The 18,947-nt window shown below is 42.5% G+C and overlaps 1 protein-coding gene across 7 annotated transcripts in view; it reads left to right on the plus strand.

Annotated features, from left to right (window-relative positions):
- The window catches only part of TNS3 (tensin 3), a 343,602-nt gene that overhangs the window by 146,466 nt on the left and 178,189 nt on the right, over nucleotides 1-18,947 (plus strand). The gene's annotated exons all lie outside the window — the stretch shown is intronic.

The following is an 18,947-nucleotide window of genomic DNA, read 5'->3' on the forward strand; positions in this document are numbered from 1 at the left end:
TTTCTCAAATTGCTGAGCAAACCTGGATGGCTGAGAGCCAAAACATGAATACTGTAGCATGCTCCTAAGTGTCATACATGCATAAGATTCAGGGATCCCCGCTGCGCAGTTGGGGATCAAGACTCTCTCTGAATTCCTGACTTTCCTGACTGATTTTTTGTGTGTGCCTCATGCAGCAGCAGTTTAACATTTACTAGTGATGGCCTGAGGGGTCCTTTAATCCGTGGGTGGTGCCTCTAAAAGGTGCCATGCCATCTTTAGGAAGGTCATTTCTCTGTGGTCCCTGATCTAACGTAAGGCTTGTTGAAATCAATAAAAATTCTAGGCAGTCTTTTGTGTGTCAAATTGATGGGATTTGGAAGAAGGAGACTAAATGTGAGCTGGCTCCCCTTGTTTACACATAGTAAAGTGTTAACAGAAGTGATTTTTTTCTCCTCATAGTGGACCTTGTTCATTATGCCATCCCATGTGAGGTGGATGAGATGGCAGTGTCATCCAAAACTCTCCTGGTCCAGGCAAATGGGACTAATCTCAGTTTCTTCCATTTGTTCTGGTTATTAGCAAGATTCCTGATCTCTTTGGGGTGTGTTATTGCTGAATTGTAAATTGGGCTTGCTCTACTACATTTTCCCAATCCATATAGGCACAGGTGTGGCTTATATTAACTCATTTTCATCCCTTTTTTCTCTATGAAAGGGTGAGCATATTGGGAAGCAGGTGACAGAACTCCTGAAGTCTATTTGTTTGTATGAAATAATTCATTAGGACAAATATGTCATCGAAGCAAGTCCCTGGAAGGATTTTGGAAACACCCCTCGTACTTTATAGTCTCTCTGAACATGAAGGCAAGTGACAAACAAGCAGTTGCCTCTCTATATAACTATCATAGCAGCTCAGCCTCCTTCTGTTTCAAGTGGTCACAAAAGTGCAGTCTCAGAACAAAGATAACTGTTACTGCTATTAGGCAGATAGAAGATTCCGGTTTTATTTGGATTGGGGAGGTGAAGACTCAGTGGGATTCTGATTGGCCCTTCTTTTGGCATAGACAAAGGATCCCTTCAGTTGGATCCCTCCTATTGGCAAACATATCTCTGCAAAATTATTATTTTTCTTATTTAGACTGTAGACTCTTCAGGTCAGATACTTTCTTTTAATCTGTATAGCACCCAGCATGATGGGGCCCTAGGTGCTACCATAATACAAATAAGTAATGGACAGCTTCTAAGATAATTCTCCAGTTAGTGGTACAAACATGAAACTGAACTCAGTGAAAAATAAAGATAGCTACAACACATACCTTGCACTATAAGATCTTATCCAGTAACTTAGTAATGATCATTTGGTAATAATACATTCTTTTTCTAATTAGGTTCTTATACTCACCCATAACGATTGTCTGAGCACCTTCCAGCAGTGCATTAAATGATGTGACCAGCATCTATCTATCTTTCTTTCTCTCTCTTCCCTCCACCCCCACCACCCGGTAGAAAATTGTAGGTGATTTTTTTTTAACATATGCTGTAGTATGTGTTTTATTACTGAGGGCAAGGTTGAGGATATGCATCTTGCACTTGGAATGGAAAGTGGTGAAGTCTGTGGTGGTTCTTAGATCCTGCAGGATTTTGCTCCACAATTTCAGACCTTTATAGTTCTGTTTCCTATACAAACAAGTTTTATCCATGCCAGTGGTTCTCAGACTTGTTCTGCCGCGTGTGCAGGGAAAGCCCCTGGCAGGCCGGGCTGGTTTGTTTACCTGCTGTGTCCACAGGTTCGGCCGATCACAGCTCCCAGTGCCTGCGATTCACTGCTCCAGGTCAATGGGAGCTGCGGGAAGTGGTGGCCAGTACGTACCTCAGCCCACACCGCTTCCCACAGCTCCCATTGGCTTGGAGCAGCGAACTGCGGCCACCGGGAGCTGTGATCGGCTGAACCTGCGGATGTGGCAGGTAAACAAACTGGCCCAGCCCGCCAGGGACTTTACCTGCACAAGCGGTGGAACAAGTTTGGGAACGACTGATCCATGCAGTAAACAATTCTGTAGTTTAGGAGGAGCAGAGCTGTCTACTTCATGTACGGATCCCAAGCTTTAAGTGATTTTTTTTTAGGCATCCCATGCTCAGAGCACTTGACTGAGATCTTAAACTTGAGAATAATGAGTGAAAGGATGTAGTAGCCCATGTTTTGCCAATTTATGATTTGCCACTTAAACACAAACTTATCTGTATTCATTCCAAGATATGCAGCTTTTAGTAACACCATTTACTCCTGGGGGAATTCTGTGACAAAAAATTCTGGGTACAATATTTTAAAATTCTGCATAATTCTGCAAATGTTGTCAAAATAACACTATATAATCACACCTGTTTCAATTATTTTGGTAATTTATTTTAAAATACCTGTCAGAAACTATGTCTAACAATACAGACACACACAAAAATTCCCCTTGGAGTAGAGTTAAAGAAACCCCTACAACAATCCAGTTCCTGTTTTTCTGTCCCCTCCCCGCCAGAGTCCAGCTGGGGTGCCAGAAACTCACATCCCCTCTCCCCCACTCCGAGAGCCCAGCCATGGTGCCTCTGCCCAGCCCAGACACTCACACCACCTACCCTCCAGAGCCCATCCGTTGGCACCCCCTGCCCAGACACTCACACACTCTCCCCCTCATAGCCCAGCCGAACACCCCCCCACCCAGATACTCTCTCCTTCTCCCCCCAGAGGCTAGCTGCAGCCCCCACCTTCTGGCCTGGATACTCACTCCATATCCCCAGAGTCCGGCCATGACCCCCCGGCCCAGACACATACATCCCCTCACCCACAGAGCCCACTCACACCCCCTCCCCCCAGAGCCCAGCAGCTGCCCCCACAGCTCAGACATTCACACCCCCTACCCGTCCAGTGTCCATCCGTGATTCCCCCAGCCTAGACATTCACTCCCCCTCTCCCCTCCCCAGAGGCCACCTGCAGGGGCCTCACATCCTTCCCCCCAGAGCCCACTCACACCCCAGAGCCCAGCTGCGCCCTCCCCTCTCTCCCCCAGCCCAGACACTCACACTCCCTACCCTCCTAGAGCCGAGGGGTCCAGAGGGAGAAACAGCCTTGTCTTCTCTTTTTGAGCTGGGCTCTGCCAGGTCCAGCAGCCCCTAGTGGCAGCCAACATCTCTGCAGCCCATTTCTGTGGGGGGAAAAAGGAAATTCTGCATGCCCAACATTAAGTTCTGCAAAATTCTGTATTGCACAGTGGCGCAGAATTCCCCCAGGATTAACCATTTGGTTCCCACACAGAAGTAATTAATGCATGGCTCTAGTATAAATTATTAAATCCATCTAACCTAACATAGTTCTTGCCAGCATAATCCTCCTGGTGGTTGATACTGAGTACTGTAATTCAACTCTCAGTGGCATGTTGGCTGCTAGATTGTTGAAGCTAATGAAATTTACATACATTTTGTTTCTTCTGAATGTAGAATTTATCAAGTATTTTCAGCTTGAATGTCTGTTTCCAAAGAAGCTCTTTCTCCCAGTTTCTAATAAACAAGGCATCTTGAAGCTTAGCAATGACATCAGGGCCCTCATGTATCAACTCAGTGCAGCTGTTCAGAGTTTCAGGAGCTAAAATATAAGCCAGCTGTTGTTAGGTGTTCACATACTGCTTGCTTTTCATTGTCATTTCAGTTCCTCTGACTTGAAAAGGGAGATTTTACTATAGCTTTTATAATCCAACTCAAATGAAAATAATAACTGTTCTTTTATGCGCTTTATTTAATTGTATTAGATCTGACGCAATTGATTTTGCTTACATTTTTAGGGACACTATATAATGGATGGTAGGAATTAAAATTGATCTTGAGTGGTCTCATTTTATTTATTTGTTTATTTTGAAAATTAAACATGGTTGAATTTTATAAAAAAAGATTTAAAATGAAAAAAGAATCAGAAGCATGCATGGCCATATACACTATGGGTGAGAACCTTGCCCTTACTCTGGCCCATTTATATTGGAAGGGAAAGGAGCAGAGTAAAGGGACCCTTAAATCCCTAGTTGTAGCCCGGGGAGGATTTCCCAGCATAGGCACTGCCTTCTAAGAACCCAGTGGCGATTCCCAGCATATAGACAAGAAGGGGATTAGGAAGCATGTGTTGGGGACGGGTCCACAGCATGTAGCATTGCAGAGATTCTGTGCAGTGCTGCGACCTACAGGGCAGCCATAATTAGATAGGCCCCCCAGCCTCTCCATCCTTCAGGATTGGGATGGTGCAAAGGTGGCGTAAAGCCACCACAGCTCCCCCTTTCTCTGTGCTGTGAGTTCTGTGCTGTACCTCTTAGAGGCTCTTAGCACAGCATCTCGCCTAATGCAAGGGTTCTGAACCAGTCTTTGGAGGGCAGTTTGGCACCCAAATATGCAACGGATCTGAAAATCCTACCTGAGCTGTGCTGATGCACTGGTGCAATCTTATCTGAGTGTAATGTCTCAGTGGTTAAACTGTTATGTAGAGGTTTCGTTCAGTTGCTTTTAGTAAAGAACACTGTGATGGGGAGTAATTGGTTAAAGGTTATGGACAATGAATGTTGGTCAGGGAAGAAATGAGAAAAAATAGAGACAGAAAGATGTCAATGAAAAGAAAATAAATTAAAAATAAAAATGATACCAAGGTACAAAATGATCTTCTGTGCTTCCTTTGAGAAGAGCTTGTGTTTAGTGTAAAGGGAAATCAGCCATATAACCGAATGAACTGCTTTGACACAACAGTCAATGGAATATATATATTGAGTTACAGAATTACTGTATGTTCTTGTGTATGTCCAGGTCTAGGAATTGGTATCCTGCTTGGCTGTAAAGGTTCTTGGGGGTGCCCAGGACTGAGAGTCACCTACCCCCCTGCAAGAGGGAGACTCGCTGGTGCTTAATTGGGTGCTAGCTCCTTGATACTTCCAGCCTGTTAGCCACCCAAACAATCGTCTTTGGGCTCTACCAGCTGTTCCCTTGCCTTGCAGGTTAACAGTAGGGGTATCCCAGCCCCTGAGCCCCTTTGAAGCCTTCCCCCATAGTATTCAGCCCCTTATCCACTGAAAACCAATAGTAATACCAGGTCAGCTATTGCCAAGAACAGTGTACACACCAGCTTGTTTGAGTCAGCTTAGGATCCACTTCTTGCACAATATCATAGCACTGAGCTATATTTATAGTGAAAACAATCATAAATTTATTATCAAAAATTAAGATTTAAGAGATTGTGAGTAACCATCTGTCTAAGAAGCTGTTCTCACCCTAAATGTCCTTAGCAGTGTTTCCAACCAAGGCATAGTTGGGATCCCATTTTCATGAATGTAAACATGCTGTCTGTTTACCTCCTTGGTGCAGTATAACAGGTTTTCTTTTTGTCTTCCCCTTCCATTCCCAAAAGTTTATTGTCTGCCTCCAGAGACAGGGCAGCCCTCTGTGGTTTCCTCTCCAGTATCTGGCCTCCCTTTTGGCTTCTCATCCCCCTGTTCACTTCACATGTCAATGGAGCCTCCATGGAGCTGACTTACAATGCTTAATCTGCATGTGAACGGAGATAAGTGAATTTTTCTGGCAGAAAACTGTTTATCAACTTTGCCTTAATACAGACTATAAAAACACATTTCCAGTATATGTACACAACTCCTTGCATAGTTTTGGTACATACATTTTATGACACTATTCATAACCAGTTTGACACGGCTTTCATTTAAGACCTCATATGATATTTTTTATGAATAAATATTATGAAAGTGGTGTGCTAGGTGTAGTGAGTTTGTCAGGCCTGTTAGGAGTTGCTGTTAACAACCAGTGAACCATGTGCCAGCTGGCATGAAAGGGCCTCTGGGTCACACTGGCCTTGAATAACAATCTTGTCAGCTTGCTTGAAGGAAATCTTATGATCTTCAGAAGGAAGTTACTGAACAGTTGATGAATGCTGAGGGTGGAATTTAGACTCCAGTGGTGTCAATAGCACTCTGATTTAAGAAAGCATTTATGTTCAGGTGTGGTTAGTCTGATAGGTGGGTTTCCTGCTCAGAGGAGATGTGCAGGGCTATTCTGGAGTTTAAAGCAAAGTTGATTCTGTCAAAGAATTCATTTCAGAATGGAGTTATTACCGTTCCATAGCACAGCTCCTTCCCATGTTCATCAGCGAGCCTCAGCCACAGGCAGAGATGACGCGTGGGGGGAGGGGGCATGCGGGGTCACATGCCCCCTCCCCCAGATTTGCTGCTTGGCTACTGAGCATGTTCACATGCAGTGAGCATGCTCAGTAACACTGCTGAAGCCAGCTGTCCTCACTCTGCCCCCCCAAACCTACCCCCCCCCACTATCGCCGGGCACGGGTCATCTCTGGCTGAGAGGGCTTTCTCTAGCTGACATCAGTGTCCAGAAAGACTTGTTCTAGGAAGAAAGGGGAGTATCTATCCATCCATCAGCAAGGGACAGTGGGCTCAGTTAGGCTGAGGATCTCCCCTCAGAGACAAGTGACAGCACAGCCCCTTAGCACTTTCCCAACCATCCTAACCTCTAAGAGAAGTTCTCTTTCCTCCACCTTTGCCCTGCGCAGTGTGGTAAAGGGTCTTTGATGCCTGTAGCTTCTCTGAGCCTTGTGAAGGGGATAGAGGGAGAGGAAGATGCTCAGGAAGCTTATTTGCATGAGCCGCTTGTCATCTAAAGGGGCTCTGGGCGTGACCTGACCACAGAGCTGCTCTCTGCTCCCTTGACCCAGCCCAGACATCCCCAGAATTGGTCAGGCTGGTCTGGAGCCCAAATAAATGGGTGTACTGCTTAATATGGCCTGTAGTGCAACAGAAAAGAAAGGGAAAATTTGACCCTTAAACATGCTGTGGTTTTACTTGAAGCTCCAAGCATTGTTCAGTTCACCCATTGCTAAGAAAATAAAGAAGGCAAATCAATTATTTTATTTCCAGATCACTTCTGGATTCTAGGAAGTATTTAAAAAAAAATCAAAGATGCACTGAGAAAGTTAATTTTCATCCTCCCCCTGCAGTGGTTCTGTTGTCCTTCACTAACAGCTTGCCAGGATACTGTATCTTTAAAAAGAAAAAAAATATCAAAACTTGATACCTCTGAGGCCCCTCAGACATCCTGTTGCATGTCTTGCATTAACTAAATGTGACTTAAAGCTTGAACCTTGAGGCGCACATCCGCTCACATCTTAAAATGACTCCATCAGTTCAATGGGCCCTATCACTGTTTGGCTTGTCAGGTTTAAGGCACAGTTAACCAGTGATGTTTACCAGGAAAATCGTGACTTGACTTTTGCACCCTTCATCTTTTTGTCAGCTAGTTGCCAAAACATTCTATATACCTCGCAGTGTTGCCATTTTGACATCACTGTAATAAATAGCTGTTGTAATCGTGGAAGCTCATAGTGCGCTGACCCAGCTATGCATGCTTTACTGTAACCTACCCACAGACTGAACTTTATGTTTTGTATGGAAGTTAACTCTTTCGGTTCCTTCTCTTTCTGTTTTCTCCAGGTTTTCTCACTTAAGTAGCTCTTTATCTGTGCTGCCAGTTTGTCCATCTTTGAAGGGTGGCACCTTCAAATTTCAGGCTTACTTACCAAAATAATCGCCCCCATTTGGACCGTGAGCAGAACCTGTGCTCTGGTCTCATCCCAAAAGGATTGGGGAAGTAAGCAGGAGAGAATGGGACAGAGACAGGAGAGGAGAAGGCACAGAACATGAAAGATAAAAATAATTGGGGGAGAAGAGTCATATGAGAACAGAAAATGTCTTGAGGAGAGAGAAAAACTAAAGTGAAACATTTAAAAACAGTGACAAAACCAGCTCAAGTTACTCTGAGTGAAAACATATTCTGATGTAGGAGGAAAAATGGAGGCTAGGAATGGGGGGGAAAAAGAAAGGGGGAGAAACCCAAGGGAGAATATTATTTTGTGTCTGTGGTTTAAGGGAAGCTTGTCTGTTTCTACCAAGAACTTCTTAACCCAGCTTTCCATGTGGTTATGTGAATATTTGCCTCCCAAAACTTTTGACAGATTATAGATCACCTTCATTTCCCTTTTTTGAACAGCTGTGACAGTCAGGCTTTTTATCCTCATCCCATTTAATTTACTTAAAAATATCTCTTCCCATGAAAAATACAGAAGCATCCCCACGTTTGCATAGACTGCAGTCTGTCCATTTTTAATATGACCCTGGAACAGATTTTCTTTGGACGTTTTGACTGAAACACCATTTGTTGTACGGTGATAGCCTCAGATTGCAGCTAAAGGATTGGCCTCTCCAATTTCATTCTAAGTGGGATCTGAGTACTGGAAGATGTGGGATCATTAACTTTCTTTAATCGGGTGTGACCTTCAAATCCTCTGGGCTATGATGACAGTGACCAAGCTGCACTTAAAACTGAAAATGAGCAGCTATTCATCTCTGCCAGATGTGATGCTGGATTCCAGCTGAAATCAGTAAATATGTCACTGGAAAATTGTATCAAATTCTTTTGATTGAACTGAATTTGAAGCAGCTATGGCTTGTTCATTCCTTGAATGCTATCGTTGTTTTTTTGTCTTTTTCTTTTCTTTTCTTTTTTTTCCTGTAAGAGAATTTTAGAGCCATAAAAAACCTAGGTACAGAGAACTAAGGAGTGATCTAACTAACCATACTGTTGATAGGGACATATTGTATTCCCATCCCCCTCCAGATACTAGGTCCAGTGCCCTCGTATGTGGCCATAACCCTCATAGGACAGTTGAAACTCCATATGTTTGCACTTGCAGGTTCATTCTGATTCTTTTGTTTGAGGAGTTGCTTCCTCTATTTCCACCCCAAAAAATCAAGGGGTTCCACCACTTGAGTTTGTGGATTCCCTGAGATGCTCACAGATTTTAGGTGATTGATTAGAAGCAGAGGGCATCCAAGCAAAGGCACCTTCCTTCTGCACAGGTACCAAGCCTTTGTCTTCTTGTTCTGTAGGACAGCACCAGTCTCTCCAAAGCCATGTTGCCGAGGATTCCCTCAACTTGTTGCTGACCCAGGAATCCCCTACCACGGGAGGGTCTACAGCAGGGGGTGGCCAACCTGTGGCTCCGGAGCCACATGCGGCTCTTCAGAAGTCGATATGCGGCTCCTTGTGTAGGCACCGACTTCGGGGCTGGAGCTACAGGCGCCAACTTTCCAATGGGCCGGGGGGTGCTCACTGCTCAACCCCTGGCTCTGCCACAGGCCCTGCCCCCACTCCACCCCTCTCACCCCCTCCTCTGAGCCTGCCGTGCCCTCACTCCTCCCCCTCCCCCCCCAGAGCCTCCTGCATGCCGGGAAACAGCTGACCAGGAGGTGCGGGGATGGAGGGGGAGGTGCTGATTGGCAGAGATGCCGGTGGGCAGGAGGCACTGGGAGCAGGGTGGGGGAGCTGACGTATTACTGTGGCTCTTTGGCAATGTACATTGGTAAATTCTGGCTCCTTCTTACGCCCAGGTTGGCCAGCCCGGCCTACAGCATGGAAAGGGAAACAGCAGTAATGTTGCTGCATTCTGTGGTTTGACTGAAGGATTTGGGGAGTGGGAATGGGGATGATGATACCTGACAGAGTTTAGATTTGCCTCTCCAGTGTCTGCCTTGTCATCATCCATTCCCTAGTGCCAAAACCTCCATGGAAGACTTTCTTTGGTGTTAGGAGTGCATGTCACAGAGGTGTCATACTCCCCTTTGATGTAGCTCCAAGCATGGGGCTCACTGTATTGTATTTGAAGTGGTAACATTTTTGTGTTTATTCATCAGTATTATGATGTCGTTGACTATTGTAAGTGTGGAAGTGAATGTGATCCAGACTATATCACACATACATAAAAGTCAATGTAGAAAAATAAACTGAGCAATATAAAGATGTGATGAGCAGAAAACCAGGCATACTAGATGTTCAAATTAAATGATACAATTAAAGTATGGTTGCTCTTTTGGGATGCATATATCTCCGTACAGTAGTTCTGAATTAAGGAGGGAACAGCAAAAGCAGTAATAGTGACACTTTTGTCTTGATCATTTAACCTTTTTTTAACAGTCTTTCCCCCCCCTCCCCACAGATTTCCCATTGCTGTATGCGGAACCATTTCTAACTTGGCTTTTTTTCCTCCCCTATCTGGAACCGCACTCTTTGTACAATACAATGATGTGTGTCTAATAAATGTAGTGCCACACTCCAGGTACGTTGTTTGATCTAAAAACATGAGATTCTACTGCATGAGCTAAAAGAGCTCTTCAATCTCATAGCCTGAAGCCACTCTTAAATCTCTGTGGGTCTACAAATAAAAACCCAACAAGATTTCAGTGTAGTGCCTTTGAAATATGTCTTGCAGTTTATATCCACTAGAGACGTGTACTACTTTGGCCACCAGAGGGAGTCACTATTGTTCCATGAAAGCTATAGAAATATATGGAGATTGCAAAGAGAATTTAATAAAAAATGAAAGATAGCAGCTATAAATGTGTTCATGTCCTAATGCATCCTGTGCAATATTCTAGTGTGCATCCAAAATGCAATGAAAATCAGACTCAGTATGTGTGCTTTGTTCTTCAACAATTATAACAACAAAAACGGAATTTTCCTACTCTTCAGATAAAATGTCTGCACAAACATTACATAGAATCATAGAATATAAGGGTTGGAAGGGACCCTGAAGGTCATCTAGTCCAACCCCCTGCTCGAAGCAGCACCAATTCCCAGTTAAATCATCCCAGCCAGGGCTTTGTCAAGCCTGACCTTAAAAACCTCTAAGGAAGGAGATTCTACCACCTCCCTAGGTAACGCATTCCAGTGTTTCACCACCCTCTTAGTGAAAAAGTTTTTCCTAATATCCAATCTAAACCTCCCCCACTGCAACTTGAGACCATTACTCCTCGTTCTGTCATCTGCTACCATTGAGAACAGTCTAGAGCCATCCTCTTTGGAACCCCCTTTCAGGTAGTTGAAAGCAGCTATCAAATCCCCCCTCATTCTTCTCTTCTGCAGGCTAAACAATCCCAGCTCCCTCAGCCTCTCCTCATAAGTCATGTGTTCTAGACCCCTAATCATTTTTGTTGCCCTTCGCTGGACTCTCTCCAATTTATCCACATCCTTCTTGTAGCGTGGGGCCCAAAACTGGACACAGTACTCCAGATGAGGCCTCACCAATGTCGAATAGAGGGGAACGATCACGTCCCTCGATCTGCTCGCTATGCCCCTACTTATACATCCCAAAATGCCATTGGCCTTCTACATCTAGCAAAATGTTTTTGTATTTGATATTGGCATGAATAGAACTGTAGTAAACTACAGAAGAATAAAGTTGCAGTGCTTGTCAGGGTAGTTTCCCAGATCCATAAAAATAGTTCCTGTTCAGATAATGATTGTACTCTTTTTCTAAGTTGGCTTCAAGTTCCTATCATGATTCAGTTTGGAATATAACTGTTGCAGTACTAGAAGAAAGCTGATGCCTTTCTGTAATGCTACAATGTAGCTAATTAAGGCAGCAATAACTAAAACCTAAATCCAGCAATATGATGCATTCACTAGACACAGTGCATTTCCTCCCCCCTTTCTGTTTTCATGGTAACATTTAGGGTGTGAAGCATTTTTATGCATGGAACAGTAACTCATTTCAGACTGTTTAGTGGCATTCGTATTCTTATGCCACAGGCAACTTTCATGTACATTTGCCTTTACTAGGCATGCAAATAGAGTTACATGCTCTCTGCTTTGCTGTCCATGGACCATTTAGAATGAAAAGAAGCATGTGTGATCTAGGCAAAATTCTTCATTCTGCTTTTACAGCATTATTGTCAAATCAGTCCATGTGCAAAGGTTCTCTTTCTGGCAATGACAGTTCTGTGTACAGAACAAGAGCAGGACTGCAGCATCGATTGCAGGATTTTGCTTTTTAAGCATATTTTTGCCCTCCTTTTAAAGTATTTTCGAATGAGTAGAGTGTCTGGAGTATGGGAAGGAAAAGCTGTCTCTACGCCTATCAGTTTCCCAATAAAGTCTGTAAAATATACATCAGCCATACTGTGTGTTGTGGTTTTTTTTAACTTCAGCAAAATATACACTCATAGATGTTCAGTAAATACAGATGTTCAGCTGAGGAGGGCTGCTACTTGTCTTTCAATAAAGAAAACCAACCCCTGTAACATTAACTTTGGAAGCAAGTTTTGTTCTAGTCTAAATTAGTTGAATAAATATAGTTGTTGGTGAGCAAAAGGTTTCTTAACCTTCTACTTGAGGCAGCTAAGAGTGGATTAATACGTTAACTTCAGATTAAATATTGACAAGCTAGGCTCAGTGATGACTGCTTTATTGTATAACTGTTGTTCCCGTTTTACTCAGTGTTATCATAAAATGATTCCCTCAATCAATGCCACCTTATTCTACTTTCTCTGCCCTCAGTCAGTGTTTTGGTTGAGGTCACATGCTGATTTAACTTTTCGGACTTTTTTTTCATAGCTGCCCAATAATGTAATAACTACCTTAGGTAGGATCGCTAGTTGACTTCTCTACACTTAAAAATCTTGAGCTGTACTTCTGGCTAGTTTCTAAGGAGATGATTGCACACAAGTAAAATTTTACTGACATGGAGTGTGTAGGTGAGGGGGGAGAGTTGGACTGGTGAGTCTGCTTTAACTGTCTTTGCTCCAGTTCATCACGTGCTGATCAGACAAAGGTTGAAGCTCATGTTCATTTCCTGAAAAGGACCATAGTATTAAAAGCTAAGGTTAACCATATAGTGATGAAGAATGCTGCATTCCCCTTACTTTTCAGGTGTCTTTAAAGCAGCAGTCAAATAAAAGGAAAAGCAAAGTTAATCCCATTAATCATCTAAATATTAACAAAGGTGAGGGAACTTTCTATTTGTTCAAATGAACAAAGAGGACAGGGGATCTCCCACTATATTCACTTGAAAGTGGATGCACATTCCTTGGTCTTATCTTCTCTTTTGTTGTAATTTTTTATGTCTTTGATTGTAGTTAAGTCAACTTAACTTGATCCATTGTTTTGACTTCATTAGCTAGTTTCCTTCAGGAGTGGAACTTTTTAAAAAAAATTGTGATCTTTTCTAAGCATTGTTGACAGGAAGCAACAGATGGCTTTTTTAATTCGGAGTTGGAGTGTTATTCTTGAACAAGTTCCTTCCTTGTAAACATTTCTGTTAGTCTCACACTTCACGTAACAAATCCCTGCTTAATCTTGTACTGAATATGAATCTAACCATCCTTTAAATGTACTTTGTATAGGAAAAAAGTGATATATTGTGTTTGCTGCCCCTGAAATGCTGTTACTGGTGATGAGCATGTCGCGGGTGCACATGAATACAGATAATGCATTTTAGGAAGAAGGTACAAATATTGTACTTTTGGTGTGTATGATGAGAAGGATTATGTTAGAGTGAACTAAGACCACTTTATTCCTGAGTGAGAGCATCCATATGGGGGTTTAACATGCTTTAATGTATGTGCGTTGACTTGACACCTTTAGTTTGACTTAACTCGGCTGAGTGACCTGTGTAGATAAGCCCTCAGTGTCTCTGTGCCTCAGTTCCCCAACTGTAAAATGGGGGTAACAGCACATCCCTACCTCATGAATACATTAAAGATTTTGAGGTGTTCACATGTTATGGCCATAAAAATACCTTGGATATATAAAAATAATCTGAACCAATTGGATTGCATTGAGAAAATTCTGGACTCCTTTTTTGCAGTTCCTTTACCCATCACCTAATTCCATCCTCTAAGTTTCTAACAACTTCCCTCCCTCCCTTGAATTCTTAGTAGATCTGACTGAAAATATTCCATCAAAACCATTTTTTTAATGGAACATGACCTCTTTTTATTTTTTAATCCTGAATTTTTATTTGAATATTTTAATTCTTCTAAAGACCAACCAAACTCCACAAAATAGTCAGTAAAATGTGATTAAATATTTTTGGTTTTAGGGAGAAATGCAAAGGTTTTAGGTTTTGGTTTCATTTTTTTTCATAGAAAAAATGAAAAATTTAACATGAAAAATTTTTGAAAAAAAAAATTCCAACCTCCCCTAAATTTCCCACAAAAAAAACCTGGCATTTTTCTACCATCTCTTCTTCTTTGGTTTCCTCCCCCATCCACAAACACCCATCACCTTGCCTCAGACTTCTGGTTTGCTCCTGAAAATCCTCCACTATCACCCTCTTTCCACACACTACCTTCCTTGCTTCAGCCTTCTGGTTCAGTTCATGCCTCCATGCTCTAGCTTCTGCAGACATGATCATAGCAGCTTATCTTTATGACAAACCTTCTTTTCCTTGTCCTCCTTTTAGACTGTAAATAAGGTGGCCTCCCCTTAAGGTCTTTTGATCTCGTGGCCAAGGGATTCATAACAGACAAGGTTTCTGTGTCTTAGTGCTGGCCACTGATGTCTCTCTCATTCTTATCAAGTCTGGGGCTTCCGTGTGGACAACTCCAGAATTTGACTATTTGCATATGAGATGTGACTGGAATAATATTAGGGTCAGCAGAGAGATTCAGAAGCATTGGCAGAGGAAAGCTCCTCATGACAAGATTAGCAATGCCAGTGAGGTCTAAGACGGGAGTCAGAATGCGAGAGGATGTGATGAAAGTCTGGTGTCTGAAGGTGGGGGAGTTGCATCAAAGAGAGATTGTGGAAAAAAGCACGAAGCCTTGGTGCCATTGTGGGCATTGAGAAGGAGTGAACTGAGACCCAAATCAAAACCTAACACTGCTGTTTACCCACCCAAGGGCAAACCCGAACTCCAGCTGTGAGGCCCTCAACATATCCCTATTGTCTGGATCACTGGATCTGAGCCAGAACCTATTTACTATCAGAGAAGTAATCTATTTAACATTCTTAGAAAGGATGACACTGGGATATATTTGAGATGTCAAATTAGCCACTAACCTGCGAGATTTTTATTACCCTATCAAGGTATCAAATTGTTTAGTTCTATAAATGTGAGTGGCCTATTAAAGCAAGAGGGGCAATTTTCTTTCAACTTCTGATAGTAGCCAGAACTGTCATTATCTACTGCATAAAGCTTAAGACCAAAATTTTCAAAAGTGAATAGGGATTTTAGAGGCCTTGCTTTTTGGGTGTCAATCTTGATTTTCAGATGTTCAGAATTTCTTAAGGTATCTAAAGTTGGTCATGCAAAATCATTAGCTCCTTTTGAAAATCTTAGTTTAAATTCTTTGGGTGAAATCTTGGCTCTGTCGAAGTCAGTGGCAAAACTCCCATTGACTTTAATGGAGCCAAGATATCCCCCTTTGTCTGTCTGTGTGAAGCAGGTCTCTCTAATTTGCGTGATGTTGATGACTACTGGATGACAGATAGGAGAGTCTGATTGCTATCACTTGAAGCTAACAGTGGCAATGCATCTCCTTTCCTCTCATTCTTTTTTGAGCCTTATACTCTGTTCTGCTAAGTATCTTCCCCATTGCTCTCTCTGGTGCTACATTGTCTCTTCACCCTTCTTCCTCTGTTCTTGTCACTCTGTCCTCTATTTGCTGTTCCTTATATTCCATTGCCTCTTTCTTCATCACTTCCTCTATTGTTCCTAACGTCTCTCTTCCACCACTCTGGTTCCCACGGTTGCCTTTTCCATCTCACATCCTGCAGTCCTTTCTCTACCTTCCCCACTAAACCAGGAGGATAGAGGGAATAGTTCTGATGCTGCCCTCTGAAACAGATAGTCCAGGAAGTTGCCTCCTCATTCATCACACCCTTTGTTGGCGTCTCTGCTCCCTCTCTGCAATGCAACGCACAGAGAGAGAAAGAGAGCAATGAGCAAGGTTGCTCAAAAGCTGGCTGCTCAAAAACTTAAAAGCAGACAAGTTAAAAATCCCCTCCTGACAGTTGGCTCGGAAGCCATGAATGTCATGCTCAGTATGTGGGAGCACTGGCTAAACAGCAAGGCCTTCCTATGAACTGTCAGATATTTGGCAAGTCTGGCTTTTGGCCTTGTTTCACATAAGACAACACACACACACACACACACGCACACATCTTTATTATGAGAGGGTCGGTACTGATTTTGGTATGGGTATCTGGCTTGTGATGGGAAGAGCAAAAGAGATGATGGAATTCCCCAAACACTCGACTAGCGGCATATGTCACGTAAATACAAATCTGTAAAGATGGGATCTGGAAAAAAAAAAAGTGTGAGCACAAAAATTGCATATTCACCATTCGTAAAAACTTGACATGTGCCTGTTTATCTCTGCAGATCAACAGAAATTGCCATCTCCCTATAGTCCCTTTCTGAATGAGCATTTTAGCGAGGGTGTACATCAACAGATATGGTTAAGGTTGTTGTAGGTCTCTATTCTAATTATCCTTTTTCATTTGCTTATAAGGACATCAGACGTTCATAATTGCTGCATGATATCCAGTGCTGAATTATTATTGGGGCATGATGGCTGCAAGTAGATTTCTTTGACACAGAAGTCTGTGCTGGCATGTTTCCAGAGTAAGAGAATCTCAGACAAATTGTGCCCAATCATTTTTCAACACAGTATCTAAAGGAACAGATTCCATACCATGGTCTGACCCCTTGGAACTGAGCTGGGAACACAAAGATGCTGAAAACAACCCAGAGCACCCCCCCAGCTGGGGATTCCTCCAGAGTTTGGTAGCTGGCATAGCTGCCTCCACCTGCTCATGGAGGATCCAACACAGAGATCATGTAAGGGGTGTTCTTGAGAGACGGAGGTCTGGCCAGTGGGCTACAGCACCATTCTCCACTAGTATATGGTCTGCAGGGAACCACAGGCAGGCAGCGTACTTTAGGGCATGCTTAGTTTATGGGAGAAGACCTTGATTTTAGTTTCATGTTTGTAAGGAAGAATTGTAAGAAAACAGAATTTTAAAACCAATGAAAAGACACCCTTGCTGTTACAGCTGCCCTGCCCCGCCTATCTCCTGTATTAAAAGCTTCTGTCGCTACTGTTGTGCATCAGTTCCTATTCATATTAACATCATTCTGTGGAAAGGTGGGGGGTCTTTTAGCCATTTATACACAGAATTACCCTGCATGAATTTTCAGTACAATGACTGCTCTGTTAGGGATTTAATTTTTTAATAATAATTCAGATAATTATTTAATAACAATGACTCTGGTTATCCTTCTTGTTACCAGTGTATCAGAGGGTTCCTTGTTAATCTTTATTGAGCTGTGAGAGTGGTTATGGCTTAGTGCAGGAAGTATGTGCTGTCAAATTCTATTCAGGCACATTAAGTGGGTACTGTTAATAAGTGTATTTTACGTACTTCAGACATTAAACTGCATTCGCAGTTAAGATAAAATCTGAATTTCCGGCCGGATTATATTTCCTCTTCCCTGAAGATGGTAGAAACTCTGCCTCTAATGAGAGAAGACTCTGATCTCCTGTGAGTCCCCAGCAAAAATAATAGAAAATAATAAAACTGCACCTTCCAGGCCGAAGCTGCTCTCATTTGCCAATCCGTGGAGTCAGATTTCCAATTCTCTCCCATTCTGATTCTCTTGTGACTTGGTTGGGTGGCACAAGTTCCTGGTCATGCCAGTATATTAGAGCAGTTCTAATCTCTCTTGGGCAGTGGCTGGTACTCCTAGCCTTGTGCAAACATTGTGTTCGTGTGTTTACATTTTGCAAAGTCTTTACAGTTAACACTGATCAAGTTGCAAGCTTGTTCAAAGTCTCGAAGTTGCAGGTTAAACTCATCCCAGCAAGGTGATTCAACAGAAGGAATCACATTTTCTTTTTCTTCTTACTGTGCTTGTGCCATTTTAAACTGGGCTGAGTGTTTTCCTAGTATCAGGAACTGGTCTCAGTGGAGATATGCTTGAGCATTGGAACCATCTTTTTTCTTGAAGAGTTCTTTTCAGATTAAGTAAGTGTCTCAAGACTGAATTCTCTTTACTCAACCCTGAGTTAGTGCATGGTTCTGTGTCAGCAAGTGCTATGACGGTGAGAAGAAGGGTTGTGCTGCCTACTTTCATCTCCTCATTGCCGGTCCCTTTAGTCTGTACTTTAATTGGAGAGAATAAAACTGAACTTGCAATTGGATATCGTATTGTTTTGCATTTCTTGTCCTAAGCTCTTGCGCAGTGTTGCTGAGTGCCGTTGAATAACTGCCACATTCTACCCCAGATGTGACTGCATTTTAGTGGTGGATGAAGTGATCCCTATTCTGAATAGTGTTTGCATATTGGGTTCACAGTTTGTGTAGTGATTTGGGATCCCTTAGGACAGAAGGCACAGATGAATATAAACTATGATTATAAAACTCTTATTACAAAAGGAAAATATCTACCTTCACCTTTTCTTTGAGCTCTCTCTGCCAGATGTCTGAAATTGACTTTGCAGATATTACACAGAATCCAGTCTCTTCCCAGGATGTACGTCTTTCTAGGGGTTTAAAGGTTGACTGCTGTTTTATGCATGATGGGCTCTTTATACATTAGCATTATTAGTTTAATTTAAAAATCAGTAAGTTTCTCTCTCTAACCTGTGAAGGCTGCTTGGCTCAAGTAATTCTGATATGTGTTGAGCAAAATAAAATGTTTCTGCTGCCATCCTATTGTAACCTCATATTGCAATGTCGTTAAACTGGTGTATCTTCTCACCTGAGAGGCCAAATTTTGCCCTGAATGCAATCCTTTACAAACACATTGTAGTCACTGGGCGTGAATCACCACTAGTTTCAGACTAGTGTGACTCTATTGCTTATTACAGTGGCTTAAGTCTGGAGTAATGCTGTAGTGAGTTAAGCCCAGTGAGTCAAGGCAGAATTTTGTCCATATTGATTAATAGGCTAGCTTTAATTTTTATAAAAATAAAAAGAATTTAAAAAGTTGCTAATTGAGCTTATTTCTAAAGCTGTGTGTGGGTTTTAGCACCCCGAATACCTAAAGGGTAACACCTAACTTCCCTCCTTAGGACGCACATATATATG

This window comes from Lepidochelys olivacea, assembly GCF_965140295.1.
Source record: "Lepidochelys olivacea isolate rLepOli2 genome assembly, chromosome: 2".
NCBI classification, from domain to species: Eukaryota; Metazoa; Chordata; order Testudines; family Cheloniidae; genus Lepidochelys; species Lepidochelys olivacea.